The 16,442-nt window shown below is 47.1% G+C and overlaps 1 protein-coding gene across 4 annotated transcripts in view; it reads right to left on the bottom strand.

The window, feature by feature from the left end:
- Positions 1-16,442, bottom strand: part of Ldlrad3 (low density lipoprotein receptor class A domain containing 3) — a 236,260-nt gene that overhangs the window by 90,560 nt on the left and 129,258 nt on the right. The window lies entirely within an intron of this gene.

The raw sequence follows: 16,442 nt of genomic DNA on the forward strand, positions 1-16,442 counted from the left end.
GCCCCCACTCCGCTCCTGCTCTCTGCTCCCATGTTAGGCAATTCCTCTCCCTTGGTGCCCCTGGCTGCCGCCATCATTCTCACTTAGGCAAACTCTATCTATGTATTTCATTCCTCTAATTTTCTCCCATAAATCAATCCTCCCTCCCCTTGGCTGCTGCTGTTCTGTCTGGATTGTGCTTCTAGTGAGTTGTTCATTTCATCCAATTGTGTATTCAATGAAGGGTTATGAAGTGCCAGCTACGGGCAGGGTACGAGGGGGAGAGGAGTGAAGTAGGGAGCTGTGCCCTGCTTGAGCCTGCTAGAGAGAATAGTGTAAACCGTGGGGTTTATAAACAATGAGGATTCACAAAGTCCAAGATCAAGGCTCTGTTGGCCCGGTGGTCTGGTGATGACCTCTGGCTTCATCAATGGCACGTCCCTGCCTCAGGCCTCTTTTATAAGGGTACTTATGTTATTCACAAGGACCCCCTCTCAGGAAATATTCACTTCCAAAGACCTACCTCCTAATAGAATATTTGGTCCAACTGCTTTGATAAAATACCGACAAAAGCAATTTAAGGAACAAAGGGTTTACTTTGGCTCCCGGTTTGAAGATACAATCCATCACAGTGGGAAGCTTGTGGCAGGAGCTTGATGCAGCTGGTTAGCCTGAGCCAACAATGAGCAAGCAGAGAACAGCACACACTTGTACTCAGCTCTCTTCCTCCTCTAATCAGGCCAAGCCTAGGGAATGGTGCTGCCCTCCTTTAGTACAGGTCGTGTCAACTACTCCAATGGAGACAGTTTCTCACAGGCATGCCCAGAGGCTAGCCTAATCTAATAATCCCTCATAGGTGTCCCTGGAAGGCTTGCCTCCCAGGTGATTCCAGATTCAGCCAAACAGACAATCGATATTAACCATCTCAGGGGTTAAGTTGTCAATCTTTAAAAGTGAGGTGGGGGCAGGAACACTCAGACCCCTGCTGGGAGACTCACAATTTTGCAGCATTCAGAGAGGACAACTGGGTTCCACTCTATCCCCTTTGCCTGTCAGCTGATAAACTCATAACAAGCTACTAACAACTAATATGTCTTGGCTTTATTTTCCTCAGGGTCAAATGTGGGTAACAGTCACAGTCTCATGAGGTGCTGGGAGTTATCAGTGAAGGGAAGCATCCAAAACATGGCATACACAATGGTTTCCTAGTACTGTCCCCACTGACCACCTAGCACTGTCTGCTCGGCAGCATATGTGACTGTCCCCATGAAGGAGGTTGTCATGAGCTCTTCACAGGACAGTGGTGAGCATCCTGAGGTCACAGGCTGAGGAAGGATCTGAACATTGGAAAGAGCGCCTCCTCTTCACCACATAGTCTGCCGCCTTAGAATTTACTTCCCACCGATCGTAACTGGAAATAAATCTCTAGGAGGAAAGGACTGCCACATACAACTTGTGTATTTGTCTTCAGACTGAAAATATCTCAGAGGGACTCTGTGTAGTGCATCGTTACACACAAAGATGACAGAGATGCCAGGAGAGCTCAGAAACAGAGGAGAATGGTACCCACAAGCCTGCAAGAGGATACTTCTCGCTTCATTCACAGCATACATAAAAAGGAACTTAGGATGGCTCAGATGCTCAAATGCTAAAGCTAAACCCAAGCTCTTATTTTGTTTTCAGGCTATTTTCAGACATGTCTGTCATGTACTCTGACAACACTCCCGTCCACATCACTCTCTTTTGTCTCACCATCCCTCTGTGGGTACACTGGTTCTCTTCTACCTTTATGTCTTAAACACTTTTCAAAATCTAGATTCTGCCCATGAAAAAAATCATATGCTATCGGTCTGAGTAAAATGATAAAGTCTTAAAAAGAATATAGAATTGTAAGTCTTTAGTACCTTGGATTAGGATAAGATCAGACACCAAAAGTAAAGGCAACAAAATAAAAAAATACAAATCAGATTTGTCAAAATTAAAATTTTCTACTGCAAGTGATAATTGTTAAGACAGTGAAAAAAACAAACCAATCTAGGGGCAGGGGTCTTAGTAAGGGCATCATTGTTGTGAAGTTGACCAAGGCAACTCTTACAAAGTAAAACATTTCATTGGGGCTGGCTTACGTTTTCAGGAGTTTGGTCCATTACCGCCATGGTAGTGTGCAGGTGGACATGGTGCTGGAGAAGAAGCTCAGAGCTCTGCATCCTGATGCACAGGCAGCCGAGAGCCACACGAGGCTTAGCTTGTCTTCTCTTCACCACACAGACTGCCTTAGAATTTACTTCCCACTTAGCCTAGCTGGATATAAGTCGCTAGGAGGAATGCTTAAGAGACCTCAGACCTCGCACCCACAGTGACAAGCGTCCTCCAACAAGGCCACACCTTAATAGTGGCACTGCCTACTGACCAAGCATTCAGACACACGAGTCTATGGGGCCATTCCTACTCAAAGCATCACAACAGGAGAAAACTTTTAAAGTAATATACTTGAAAAAAGACTTACTTGGATACTAACGAGTTCAACGACAAGAAGAACTTAATGTAAGAAATGTGCAAAGGATTTGGATAGACATTTCTCAAAAGAAACTAGGTGGCTTGCACCTATAATCTTAGCATTTGAGAACTGGAGGCAAGAAGACCAGGAGTTCAACACAAACCTGAGCACACAGTTCAAGGCCAGAGTGTGCCACATGAGATCTCGTCTCAAATAAAACGATATAACATATATAAATGACTGATGTACTGGCTAGTTCTGTGTCAACTTGACACAGGCTGGAGTTATCACAGAGAAAGGAGCTTCAGTTGGGGAAGTGCCTCCATGAGATCCAGCTGTGGGGCATTTTCTCAATTAGTGATCAAGGGGGAAAGGCCCCTTGTGGGTGGGACCATCTCTGGGCTGGTAGTCTTGGGTTCTATAAGAGAGCAGGCTGAGCAAGCCAGGGGAGGCAAACCAGTAAGTAACATCCCTCCATGGCCTCTGCATCAGCTCCTGCTTCCTGACCTGCTTGAGTTCCAGTCCTCATCCTCTGGTGATCAACAGCAATGTGGAAGTGTAAGCTGAATAAACCCTTTCCTCCCCAACTTGTGTCTTGGTCATGATGTTTGTCCAGGAATAGAAACCTTGCCTAAGACAACTGATAAGCATGTGAGAGAATGATCAACTGCTGAACAGCCCTAGCTACCAAGAAAACAAACCAAACCAACAAAGAGATTGTCCACCATAAGGTTGGCTGCATTAAATGAGCAAGCAAAGAAACAGTCAAAGACTCCAAACAGGTGATCACAACTGTGGCCAAGACCAGGGGAAACAAGGGTCCTACGGCACTGCTGCTCCAGGAGGTGATGCAGCCACTCTGGAAAACTGGTTAGTAATTCTTCAGAACACACAGTTACTATGTGGTCGAGCAATTTCACTCCTAGGTTTCTACCTGTTTGTTCTGGCTTTAGTTTTGTCATTTTTGAGACAAAAACAAAAAACAAAAAAAACAAAAAAACAAAAAAACATCTAGAGTTCCCATACAAAAGTGGTAAGTCTGTGTTCACAACAGCATTGTTACAACCGCTCTCCAAAAATGGAACAAGCCAATGCCTCTTGAGTGACGGACACTGACGAAATTGGGCTATCCTCACAGTGGGATATTACTTGGCAGTGAGAAGGAAGTGAGGCATACTGGAGCTTAACTGCAACAATGTCTTAGTTGGGGTTTCTAGTGCTTTGATGAAATTTCACTGTTCATCATCAAAGGAAGTCAAAACAGGACATCAAACAGGTCGGGAACAAGGGGGAGGCAGAAGCTAATGCAGAGGCCATGGATGGGTGAGGCTCAATCTGATTTCTTACAGAACCCAGGACCACCAGCCCAGGGATGGCCCCACCCACAATGGGCTGCACAATTTTCCACCAGTAACTAATTAAAAATAAATGCCTACAGCCAGATCTTATAGAGGCATTCTCTCAACTGAGATTACCTCCTTTCAAATGACTGTAGCTTGTGTCATGTTGACAAAACTAAAGCCAGGACAAACAAGTAGAAATCACAAACACCACACGGTGTGGAAATACTCATAGTTACTTCCCCAACCCCATCCAACGAAGGCCAGTCACTCTCCAGCCCTAACCCAGCAGTGGAAACTCAGCCGTAGAACTCCAGGGAGCTCCTTCCACACATCCTCGCCCTAACTTAGGTCTCTCCAGCTGACTTGCCAAGGACGAAACACTGCTGAGAGCTGACCGTGCTGCCTTTCTGTTTAACGAATGTCATCTCTAGAAACTCTGAGCACACCAATTTCCACCTTTCAAGTCTTTTCCGAAAGAACACAAACATCCTCTAGAACCTTCTGATCAGGAGCTGCAGGGCTGACAGAAAAGAAAGCCTCACGGTCCTGGGCATTTCCACTCATACCAGAAACTGCCCTTGGGATGGTTCATCTACGCTGCCAACTTGACTGGATTCACAGCCACCCAGTCCTAGGGAACAAGGGAAGTGCAGCTCAAGGAGTGTCTATGAAGGCCATTGCAGAAACTAAGTGGTCACTGGAGCTCTTGACCTAACGAGAGAATTTGTCTGAGAAGAATTCATACTGGATGGAATTGTTAGGAAGTGGGTCTTGGTGGAAGAGAAAATAGTCACTGTGATAGTGTGTGGTCTTGTCTCTTCCTTTTCCTCTGCTTTCTATCTACTATGGGGTTGGCGGCTTTCCTAGGCCAAAGGTACCTCACTACCATGAAGGCCTGCCCATGTGCACGAGACCAAGTGACCATGAACTGCATCTGAGACGATAAGCCAAGACACAGCTTCCCTCCCTTCAGATGTCGGTCACAGTGATAGAAAGTTAGCTAACAGACAGAGCCAGCACGGCAGAACTTGGCCACAGACCACCATGGCCTCTACCCATCAGGATGGGTGGGAAACGGGCACTCAGACATTGCTACTTAAGTCTTAGATCTGCAGAAGTATTGAATAATTGAATGGTTGAATAATTTTAAAACCTCATGGTATAGTTCCGATGTTAGAGGCACACACACCCCAACCCAAACCAAACAAAAACAGCCAAACAAACAAAACCAAGAAGGAAGGAAGGGAGGAGGGAGGGAGGGAGAGAGGGAGGGAGGGAGGGAGGGAGGGAGGGAGGGAGGGAGGAAGGAAGGAAGGAAGGAAGGAAGGAAGGAAGGAAGGAAGGAAGGAAGGAAGGAAGGAAGGAAGGAAGGCAGGCAGGCAGGCAGGCAGGCAGGCAGGCAGGCAGGCAGGCAGGCAGGCAGGCAAGCCAAAGGCGGAACCAAGATTACTTTAGAATTCAGCAAATTAGTCTAATTTGCTTCGTGTTTCAGTTCACATCCCAGTTTAAATATAGTATGTATTTAATATGATGTGCAGTCATATTTTAACACCTTCCAACTGTGAAGACTTTGCAATTCTAGTAGAAAACAGGCCATAAATTAGCCTGAGGTGACGTGTTGCTTCCACGTGTCTCGGAGTGTGATTGTCTGGAACGGGTCAGGATTCAGGAACTTCCTCTCCATTCCTTCCCTTCCGCATTCTGACAGCTTTTACTCCAATATATTACTGTCAAATCAAAAATGCAAACTCCTTCCCTCCTCAATGAAGAAACTTCCTCCACACTAAGCAAGACTTGCATGAGGTATGCCAACAGGTAGCCAACAGGTAGAAGCACACAAAGAAGGGAGGGGTCTCCCCTGTTCAGTGCTGAGTCCCAGAGATGAACTCTTAGGAGTGGCCCAGGGCTAACTCGAGGTACATCTGGCATTATAAGAACACAGGACATATCTGGAGGAATTACCATGACCAGCTCCTACGCCCCCCCAACCCCACTGCATTCCATCTCTAGCTGCATCTGGATGTTCACACCCTAGAATCTTCCACTACTGTCCCCATTTTTGTAAGGCCAAGAGCCAGAGGCCAGATGGAACCGTGCCTGATCAGGATCCTTGCTGGGAAGCAGGATGGAAGAAGGTTTTGTCATCCATCCAGGGCAGAGCCCTTGAAGACAGACATAGGCTTATTTTGAAATCTGGTGTTTCTACAAAGACGTAACCATTTAGGGACAAGCTCGATGGTACTTGGTTACAAAGACATGGTGGCTCGTGGAACGACAGGCACACTGTGGAGTGCCTGCTAAATGCCCTGCAATGTCCTCTCACATTCTGTTCTAACAATGTGTTGAGATTGAGGTAGGCAATGTGTTGAAGAAGTTCAGAATGGTCGAATACCCTCAACATAGTGGTCTTCCCTGCCCAGTGCAGGGCTGGCATGAATAATAAATCTCATCCAGGCTTCAGTCTCATGCCAACGAAGAAGGAGTTACCCGTTAGGGCTCAGCTCCTGTCAGAAGCACCACGGGGAGGGCTGGACTTCGAAGGGCTTTGTGAGATGAGACAGGACATGATCTGATCTGAGGGCAGCCTTCCTGGGTCCCTTGTAGAGAGCTTGGGAATGCATGGGTCTGAGGAAGCCAGTGAGGAATGAGGGTCTGTGGAGGAAGTAAAATGCCAGGGGTGGGTTCTGACCAGCTCCTCTACCTAGGCAAATTTATCAGTATCTAGGCACATAACTTTCTCTGTTCTAATTTATTTAGTTTTAAATGTTTATGTGTACTTCCATGGAGTCTAGACACACTGGCTCTTCTAAAGTTGTAGCTACAGGCAGTTTGCTGCCAGACATGGGTGCTGGGAACTGAACTCAGGTCCTCTGGAAGAGCAGTACACATTCTTGACTACTGAGCTATCTCTCCAGGCCAGAACATCACTTTCTGATAGACTGTGGTTCCAATGACCTACTTCTGTACAACACAGCATCCTCAAATTGAATGACTTAGAGCAATGACATATACTCTTCTCTGTGGCTTAGAAATTCTGGACAATGATGTCCATTTTCGTTTGGAGTCTGAAGCTTTGTTACAGACACAGAAGAAGTGGCTGAGGCTTAACTTGCAGTAGGCTGAAGGGCCAGTGACTCCCCAAATATTTCTCTCTTCATACAACTCTGGTGGTCTCTGAAGACGAGCTTGGACTTTGTGTGGTCTGAATAGGTATAGGCACCACAGACTCATGTGTTTGAATGCCGAGCCATAGGGAGCTGCACTATTATGAGGTGTGGCGTTGCTGGAGTAGGTGTGACTTTGTTGGAGAAAGTGAGGGCAGGCTTCAGAGATAGGCTTTAAGGTCTCCTATGCTCAAGCTATGCCCAGTGTGGTACATGATCATGCCTTTGGATCAAGATGTAGAACTCTCAGCTCCTTCTCCAGCACTGTGTCTGCCTGCACAATGCCATGTTTCCCACCATGATGAGAATGGACGAAACCTCTGAAATTGTAAGCAAGCCCTAAATTAAGTGTTTTCTTTTACAAGAGTTGCTGTGGTAATGGTGTCTCTTTACAGCCATTAAAACTCTAGCTAAGACAGGCTTCCTTACAGTATGGAACCTTGTCTACCATATATATTCGATAACTGAAGCCTAATGAAAGCACATTCCAGACAAAAAGCCCTGTGGCATTTTGTATCCTATAAGTGGGTGTCATGAAGTATCAGTGTGACACATTTTGCTGAGCAAACAGACACAAAGGTTGAACCAGTTTCTGGGAGAGTGGACACAGCCCCAACCCCCAAGGAAGGAGGTCCCAAAGGATTTGTGAACATACTTTAAGGCTGCCAGGCAGAGGCTGGCATAAAGACCGGAGTAAAGGGACCATTGATGGGGTGCAGGGCTCATAGTGGGAAGGGCAACGTACCCCAGCCATTTCCTCCCAAACCACAACAGGGTCTTCAAGGGAAGCAGGCAGGCACTGCCACGCCAGAGGGATATTGAGGGAAAATCTATAAAAGGTTCTGAGCCACCTGGGAAGCGCTGCCTGACAGATCAGCTAATGAGGACAAAGTATCTGTCCTTGGAGATTTCCTTCACATGCAAATTGACCTAAATTGGGAGCCAGCTGACCTCTGTGCAAAAGAAAGGGGGAAAAAAAAAGGCACAACCAGCGTCAGGTTTCTGCCATCTGAAGATTAACTAAAACCTTGGTCCCACTCCAAAATCAAGATAAAAGCATGGCTTCTCCAAGGGTCACGATGGCTTTAGAGCAAATTAGCTTATGAAGGAAGAAACAAATATGGGAAACACCTCCAGCTTGACAGCTGGGTTGGCTGAAAGAGGCAGCCGTCGCAGGGTGTGTGAAGCACTGTCAGGAGTATAACCTGTTGGTATGGCGGTGCGCTCCAGGGCTGGCCCAGGTGGCTTGTGGGAGCCGGCACAGGAAAGGCACATCTGTGCGGGCTCTCGGCAGTATGGACTGATGCCAGGCAAAGCAGCGACACTTCACCCGAGTCTGTGGACACGCTGTTTCCCCAAATAATCTTTGGACTATTGGTTCAAGTTAAAAGGATGTGTAGCAGATTTTGGGATTAATTAACTTCCAGTGTTCTGCCTTTTCCCCTTTAATATAAATTCCTGACTTTGGACTGGGCACTATGAGGAAAGAAAGCTTTTCTGGTCTCCTCTGCAGTTTGGGTGTAGTGCAGGTTACTAAGGGTTCTGTGTGCCTCCTCTTGGTCATCTCCTTCAAAATAAACTGGCCTATCTGGTTTCCCTGTTCTTCCTTCAGGTCTGAGGTCTGGGAAATAGGACCTGTTGGAGCACCTTGGGGTCCCTGATGAAGGTAGACTGCCTACTGTCAGCCATACCAAGTTTTTTTTATGTGAGTGCTGGGATTCGAACTTGGGTCTTCATGCTTGAAGACCAAGCACTCTAACCCACTGAGCCATCTCCTCAGCCCCACAAGCTGTGTCTTTGAATACACTCTTCCCTTTGGTCAGAGGCCCACCCCCAACACGTGTATGTGTATCTGTGCCCACTTTTATTTACCCTAACTGACTGGGCAGCGATTCCATTTCTCAGAATCATTGCCATACCCCACCAGGAAATCCTGCCATCCTATGCCTGCCCCCTGCTTTCCCAGGGGCCAGTTCATTCCTCTAGTACAACATTTATCACACTTTAGAGTAATTATCAAGAGTGGGTTATATTTCTCGCTTGTAAAACTGTGAGCAACTTTGATCTGATCTGGCTTTGAATCTCTTCCAGGGCTGGGAGGGGCTGGTCAGTCTCAGACAATATGAAGAACGCACATAGGAATGAGTGCTAGAAAGGATCGACAGAGAAGAGAGTGTTGATGGAGTCAGGAAGATGAGGCTCATTGTCAGTCTGCAGATGAAGCCACGCCCCTTACATCCTCAGTCCGGCTGCCCTGGGCTGTGAGAACCTGCAAAGCAGACAGTCAGCTGCACACGTAACCCCACTGCTCTGAAACCTGGTCCGTCTGCTCAAGTGAGGCACACTCTGCAAGTGTCTAGGCTAGCCTCTCCCATTCCCCAGGGACCAGGAGAGGGGGAGAGGCCAGACCTTGTGCAAGAAAGGCAAGTAGTGGAGAGACTACAGCAGCAGCTCAGCAGATTATCACCGTGGGGTAAGAGACCAGGAAGCAATTACTGCCATGAGTGTAGAATCTGTCTGATTTGCTTCTAAATGAGGGCTGTTACAGAAATCTTCAAACTCCTGCTGCAGTGGTTAAAGGGAAGGACACTTCGGATGCAAACACTCAATTACCAGGAAGAAAAGCCCATGGGTACAGAAAGTCGGCAATCAGCCGCTCCAGCCTCCTTCTGTTTCTTCCAATGAAGTCAGCATTTTCTGTCTTTCCCAGCCCAGCTGGGATTTCAAATTCTTAAATTAAAAGCACCAAAGATTTAAAAAAAAAAAAAAAAAAAAAAGAGCTTCCTTATTCCTCCTGCTAAATGGACCTCTGGCAGTTTTATTCTAACTAAAGCTAAATGAATTCTTTAAGAGGATGACTTTTTCCTTAGGAGCCCTCAAAGGAAGTTCTTGACATCACAGGACAGCAACAAGTCTTAGGATAAATAATATCCACCCATCAAACGCCAGCTGCGGTGACAGTCTGGGTTATTTCTAGCAAACCTTTCCTTCATAGAAAGCTCTTTGTCATCCCTGCTTGCAAGCACTAGGCTAGCATGAGCACCTCTCCCACCCCAAGCCCCTCACAGCATCCGTAGGAATTATCCTTAGTGCCTTGGTAGCTTGGATCTGTTTGGTGACAAGCAGCAAAGGTCTTCCCCCAAAGTGTGTCTTTTGTTCTCAATGATGCAGGCTGGTGAGAGGCTTGAGGTCATACAGAGACCAAGCACACCTGGCCAGTTACTCACAGAGCCTCCACCCCCACCCCGCCCCACCCCGCCCGACTGATAGCCCTTCGTGGCCCGCACAGCCTACTCGCCGCCTTTGATGCTCTCGTCCAGCTTTTCGCTGTCTCAGTGATTATGGCTTGACTTCCTCCCTGAAAACACTGGCCCAACTCTTCTCACCGTTAGCCCCTTCATGTGATGGTGAAGCTGACTGGATAAGGGACAGTGAGAGAGTTCCCACAGCACACACCCGAGCATGTTTGTGAGGGCATTTTTAGAGATGGTTAGATCATAGGAACTCTGACCTATCCAGATTGAACAAAGAAACTGGGGGGAGGGTGCAGGGGAAGATGGGGGTGCAGGTGAGGATCGGGGTGCAGTACGGGGTTAACTGGAGAAAGTGTGCCAACAGAAGCAAGCTTAGCTTGTGAAAGATATACCTAAACTCTTCCCTTCTGTCATCCTTCTCTTTCCTGTCGCCATGCAGTGAGCAGCCTTTGCCAGGCTTCCACTACTGTGAGTCTCTGCCTGGCCTCAGGCCCGAAAAACCACTTGCTCTGTGTTCTCCCTTTGGGGGTTTTAATAATCTGGGCAACATTCCAATGCAAGGGACCCCACACCTTAGCAAGCACGCCAACTGCCTTGGGTCTCTCTATGTCACCCAATGTTCCACTGGCCAAAGTAAGCAGAGGACATTAACAGAGGCATTTTCTTTGGCCATTCTGCTAACAGTAAAAAGGCTCTTAAAGAGCAAAGAACTGAGAATGATAATTCAGTCTACCACATGGTGGACAGTGGAGGTGGCCCATGGGACAAATACCAAGCTCTAAATTTCACCATTAGCCAAATGACAGCTCTTAGGGTGAACCATGAGAACAAGCCAATGGTTTCTACTTCAGGATCCTGCCCTGACTTCCCTCAAAGATGGACCTGCAGATGTAAGATGAAATAAACCCTTTCTTCCTTTGCGTTGTGCTTATCACAGGAGCAGAAGAGAACTAGAGGAGGCCTAGAGAGGGCTAAGAAACAAGTGCAAGGTCCCAGGGGTCTGAAAGGGGGTGGGTGACTTTATACAGAGCCACTTGGGACTGAGCTAAGAAGCCTGGAGCTAAGGGGAGCACGGATATAGAAAACGAGACCCTTGAAATACAAGATGAGAGGCGTCCCTCAAGCTCAGCATAGTCTACCACCCCCACACAGAGGCAAGACCAGTGCTCTCCCCAGAGAGCTTTTCTCAGCAGCCCCAGGACCTCCCGTCTCCTCAGGGTCATGTCACTTGGCCTGTCTGATGACTCTCCAGACCTTCACATTTCTGTCACCACATCTGGTGTCCCACAGAAGGTGTGGCTATGCTTTAATTAGGGGTCATTTCTTGGGGGCTGAAGAAGTTGGTTGGGTAGGACTTATGGTAATGGTATATCAGTTTGTTATGGTAAGGCCGACTTGTGGGGTGGGGTGTTCATCAGTAAAAATCTATTGTCTCACAATGTGGGAGACCATAAGTCCAAGATTAAGGTGCTGGCCGAGGGCTTTCCTCTGAGGGCTGTGAGGACAGTCGGTTCCACATCCCTCCCTGGCCATCTGTGGTTTCTTGGCCATCTGTGCTGCAGGCATCCTCCTCTTCTGTTTTTATGTCATACAATGTTCTCCCTGAGTGTGTGTTTCTGAGACCCCAAATCCCACTACAATAAAGACACGGTCACATCAGCGGCCCACCCTATCCTAATGGGACCTCTTCCTACTAATTATATCGTCAAGGACCCTGCTCTTAAATATGGACATGTTCTGTGGACCTGGAGGCAGGGTCCAGATTGTGAGAAATGAATTTTGAGGAGAAAAAAATGTAACTCAAAAAGAGAGCAAGATCCTAGTATGTAATTTCTAAGTTCCAACTCTCTCTGTCCCTCCCTGACACGCACACAGGCTCGTGCGCGCGCGCGCGCGCGCACACACACACACACACACACACACACACACACACACACACACACACACACAGACCTGCAAAAGAAACAGCACAAAGCATCATTTCTGGCTCTGGTAAGGTGCCAAAGCTCTCACAGCCTGCCATTCTCCTGAAGTCTTATCGCCAGAGCACAGCAAGGAAAGGAAGCTGCTCTGGCAGGCGCAACACTGCCAACCAACTCCCTGCTAGGGTGACTCACTGGCAGAACACACTTCGAAAATGCTCGAGGGGTGGAGAGCCAGCTCATCAGTGTGGTACTATCCTTGAGGAAGCATACATGTGAGAGCCAAGAGGAGGACCGTGCCCTTCCCCTGGATCACAGTTCCCCCTTCCATTTAGCTCTCTGCAGCTCGGGCTAGACTGCTTCCTGGAGTTCCAGAGTACCAGAGGGCAGAGGCGGACAGGGTGGTGTGGGCAGGGTCAGGAGAAGGAGCACTGCCTCAACTCAAGTTCACACCTTAGCTCCCTACTCACTTGCAGTATGCACTTGGTCTAAGTAGTCTTTAGTTCTTCATCGAGAAAGTGGGCCAGAAGAGCACAAGGTCCTGGGGTGAAGGGGGAGGGGTTAGAACAGAGCAGAACCACGTGAATGGGACAAAGGTCCCTGACACCAAGCTTGAACCCCAGAATGTTCTCTCCCTATAAAGTCCTTATGGTCCCTCCCAAAGCCCTGACTGGTCACCATGACCTGGGACTAGAATACGAAACCACTGGAGCCTCCTTGAGAGGAGGCTCTCCCTCCAGCCTCACCTGAGGCCGCTGGTGGGCCTCAATTCCTTCCTGGCTTTACGTCAGAGTCCTTCCTCGGCTCCCTGTCCCAGCAGTCTCTGCAACACTGCAACTCACAACATGGAAAGTGGCTTTTGTCAGAGCAAGCAACACAGAGTGAGAGGGAAGGGCTATCTATTCATGGCCTGTTCCTAGAAATGACACCCAACCTGTTTGCTGAATTTCTTTTGCTTAAAACCAGGTCATAATTTGTACATATGTTCTCACACAGCAGTATTCACAATAGTCAAAGGGGGGAGGGGCCAAACGTGTTTGCTGACAGAGAAATCAAACGTGATATATCAACAATAAAATGGAATATTATTCAGTCTTTCACAGGAAGGAAATTGCCTACATGTTATAAAATAGATGAACTTGATGACATGCTAAGTTGAACTAAGCATCTTACAATAAAGTCACGATATTTGATTCTCCTCTACAAGTCCCCAAAACCTCCAAAGCAACCAAGATAGAAAGTGGAAAAGCAGTTACCAGGGTTATGGGGTGGAGCAGAGAGGGAACACTTTTTTTCTTTGTTTCTTAAGTGCATTCAGAATTTCAAGATGTGAAAGTTCTAGCAATTGGCTGCATAATGGAAAGAGTAATTTCTGCCACTGAACTTTAAAAAGTACTTTCAAAAGTTAAGATAGTCAATTTTATGCATTTTTCTAGACAGGAGGGAGGGAGGGACTAGTCAAACCATCCAGATCACAGACAAAGAGGTGGGATTACACACAGGCACAAGTGTCAGAAGGTGTCATCACTAGACACCAAAGCCACATTCAGGTAGAATTTTCAAGGTCACCTGAATGATGTTCACGCCCATCATCTGCATAGCAGCTGCTGCTGTATCTAAGATACACAGTATCCTAGATCCCAAGCATAGGACAGTCACAGTGATGCTGCCCAAAGGTACCCTCTGAAAGGACCTACAGCAGACTATGCTGTCAATCAATGAAGCCCTGACAAAACCTGACCCCACCACAAAGTCACTGCAATGCACTCTGATGGCCACCCTGGCTCCAGCTCCTCACAGAGGATCCATGATGGGATGGAGGCTGGCTTCAACCTACTCAGAGGAGGAGAAAAGCATTTTGAACAACCCATGTTCTTACCTTGAAGTCATATTTATTCATTTCTTCTAAATAAACAATGTAAAATATATTTTTTTCCCACATCAACTGATGTTTCAGGACACAGAGTCAACTGAGCCGACTTCCCAGAGCATTGTAACCAATGATGATGCCATAAGACATGAGTGTGCATTATGTGCAGTCAAGAAGTCTCTGAGATGCTTCAGGGAGACACTGTATGGAGCCCTGGTAGTTCACATTTAGAGCGCACAAAGTGCACTCTTGAGTAATCCAGGCTCATTTGAGCAGGGAGAGAACCTAGGAGGGATGCAGAAACACAGGCTGGCCAAGGGAACTCATATCCAAGACTCTCATCTTGTACTTACTTTGGGACACATCCCCATAGTCGGAAAGGCAGAAACTTCCTTTATTGGACACAGAACAGTACTTCTTGTTGCTTTCATAAACTGTGGCTAGTTTCACACACATACTGAAACAAAGACATGATGTGGTACCACAGAGTGCAAGTTAAACATAACAGATTTTTCCCATTTGCTAACACTTACAGAGCCCATTATGGGTGAGGCAGAGGGCCACTAGGTTGGACCTCTGGGACTAGAAAAGCAAATAGGACACACTCTCTATTCCTTGGTAGCTAGGAAAGATTCCTAACACAATGGTCACCACACATGGAGGTGTCACTCATTCCCTGATGTCAATTGGGTAGTGACTTAGAAAGCTCAGAGTGCAGGGGAGATGGCTTGTGTCTATCACCAAAACTTTCTTCTTTCTTCTTCATTTCCTTTTGGGAGGGGGAGAACTAATTGCATCTACAGGGCTCAAAGTCTTTAATTTGATACTGAATGCTTTCACACATGGCCTGGGGGAGACAGGGTATCTCAGCTACTTTTCCTCTGCTGTGACAAAAGGCCCTGACCAAAGCTACGTAAGAGAGAAAGGTTTGCTTTGGTGCACAGTCCCTAAGGGATCGGATCCATCAGGTGGACTAACAATCCAGATGAGCCTCGACTACAATAATAATGTCCAGAGGGCAGAAGAAAAGCCTTCATCCACCACCAACTATTTCAAAATCTTAGTATTGGTAAACTCAGAACAGGGGGTGGGGGGAGCAGAATTTAAAAGCACTAACTTCAGCCAGCCTACAGAGGGACCAGCCATTCCTCCAAAGGACAAACAACAACCCGGTCAGCAAAAATGCCCCAGGAAACTCCTGTACAGACAGTTCTCAACTCTGCGACTGTCATTCCCCATTGGCAGCCCACACTGGGTCTTCCTCAGCATGTTTTCCTTTATAAAAACTCGACCTTTGTAAAGGAGAGCCATACACAGAAGTTTAAATTTTCCTAACTTAATAGCGAGATCAAACTCTAAGGCTAGCGCTAGGTTAGAGCAGTTGCTCTCAGACTTGTGCATTAGAACCCACCAGCATGACATTAGAATGCAGTGCTGGACCCAACCACACTAGGTGACTCGCTTGGTCTGCAGCAGAGGCCCCAGCACCTGCAGTCCAAGAGCCTCCGTACATGGCAGTGGCTGCTGCAGCTGGCTGAAAAGCTATTCTTATTGTAGCACCGATGAAGAAAACAGACAGGAAGGAAGTTTTCCAAAACAGCATCCTCCAATTCACCCACTCCTCGCCTCTCTCAGCCCTCCCTGCAGATTCTGGCAAAGCCTGCTCTGACACACATTTACCTCTCCTACGGCCCTCGGCACACAGACGTTAGAGGTCATAGTTCCTGCTTGGTCCACATCCCACTGGTGATGTGAATATGGTCCATTTGCTCATTCACTCGTGCATTTGTAATGACATAATGAACAGCAACGAAGTAAGAGCCAGGACCTTGAAAATAACCTGTATGTGCCCTGAAACTTCCCCCTACCTACTTCCACCTCAAAACACACTGCAACCAGTTAAGCCTCTTGCTTGACTTGAGACTTTATTAAATCTACAAACATGACCAACCATTCAGTAGAACACTAGAAGACAAAGGAACTCTACCAACAAGCAATAATATGGGTAAATTGTAGTCATAACACTATGAAGGATAAGAAGTGGAGATCATATGCAAATAAAACCAACTTGTAACATTAGAAATACATGCTTTTCTGAATGCCTTAAAATAGAAGGTTTAGATCTTTTTTAACTTCACTGTAATCACTGAAGGGATCCATGTTGGGAGTGGAGTGTGGCTCGGTTGGCAGATAGTCACTATTCACTTAGCATGTGTGAAGCCCAGGGTTTCCTCCCTACACCTAGTAAAACCAGGCATGGGGCTTATGCTTATAATCCCAGCAGTGGGAAAGTGGGGCAGAAGAATTACAAGTTCAAGGTCATTCTTGGATACACAGAGAGGGCGGGCGGGTGGGCTGGAGGGAGGGAGGGAGGCATGTTTACTGAACAGGAGCCTGTGTCTTCTGACAGGAA

The sequence above is a fragment of the Mus musculus genome, chromosome 2 (assembly GCF_000001635.26).
Source record: "Mus musculus strain C57BL/6J chromosome 2, GRCm38.p6 C57BL/6J".
Lineage (NCBI taxonomy): Eukaryota > Metazoa > Chordata > Mammalia > Rodentia > Muridae > Mus > Mus musculus.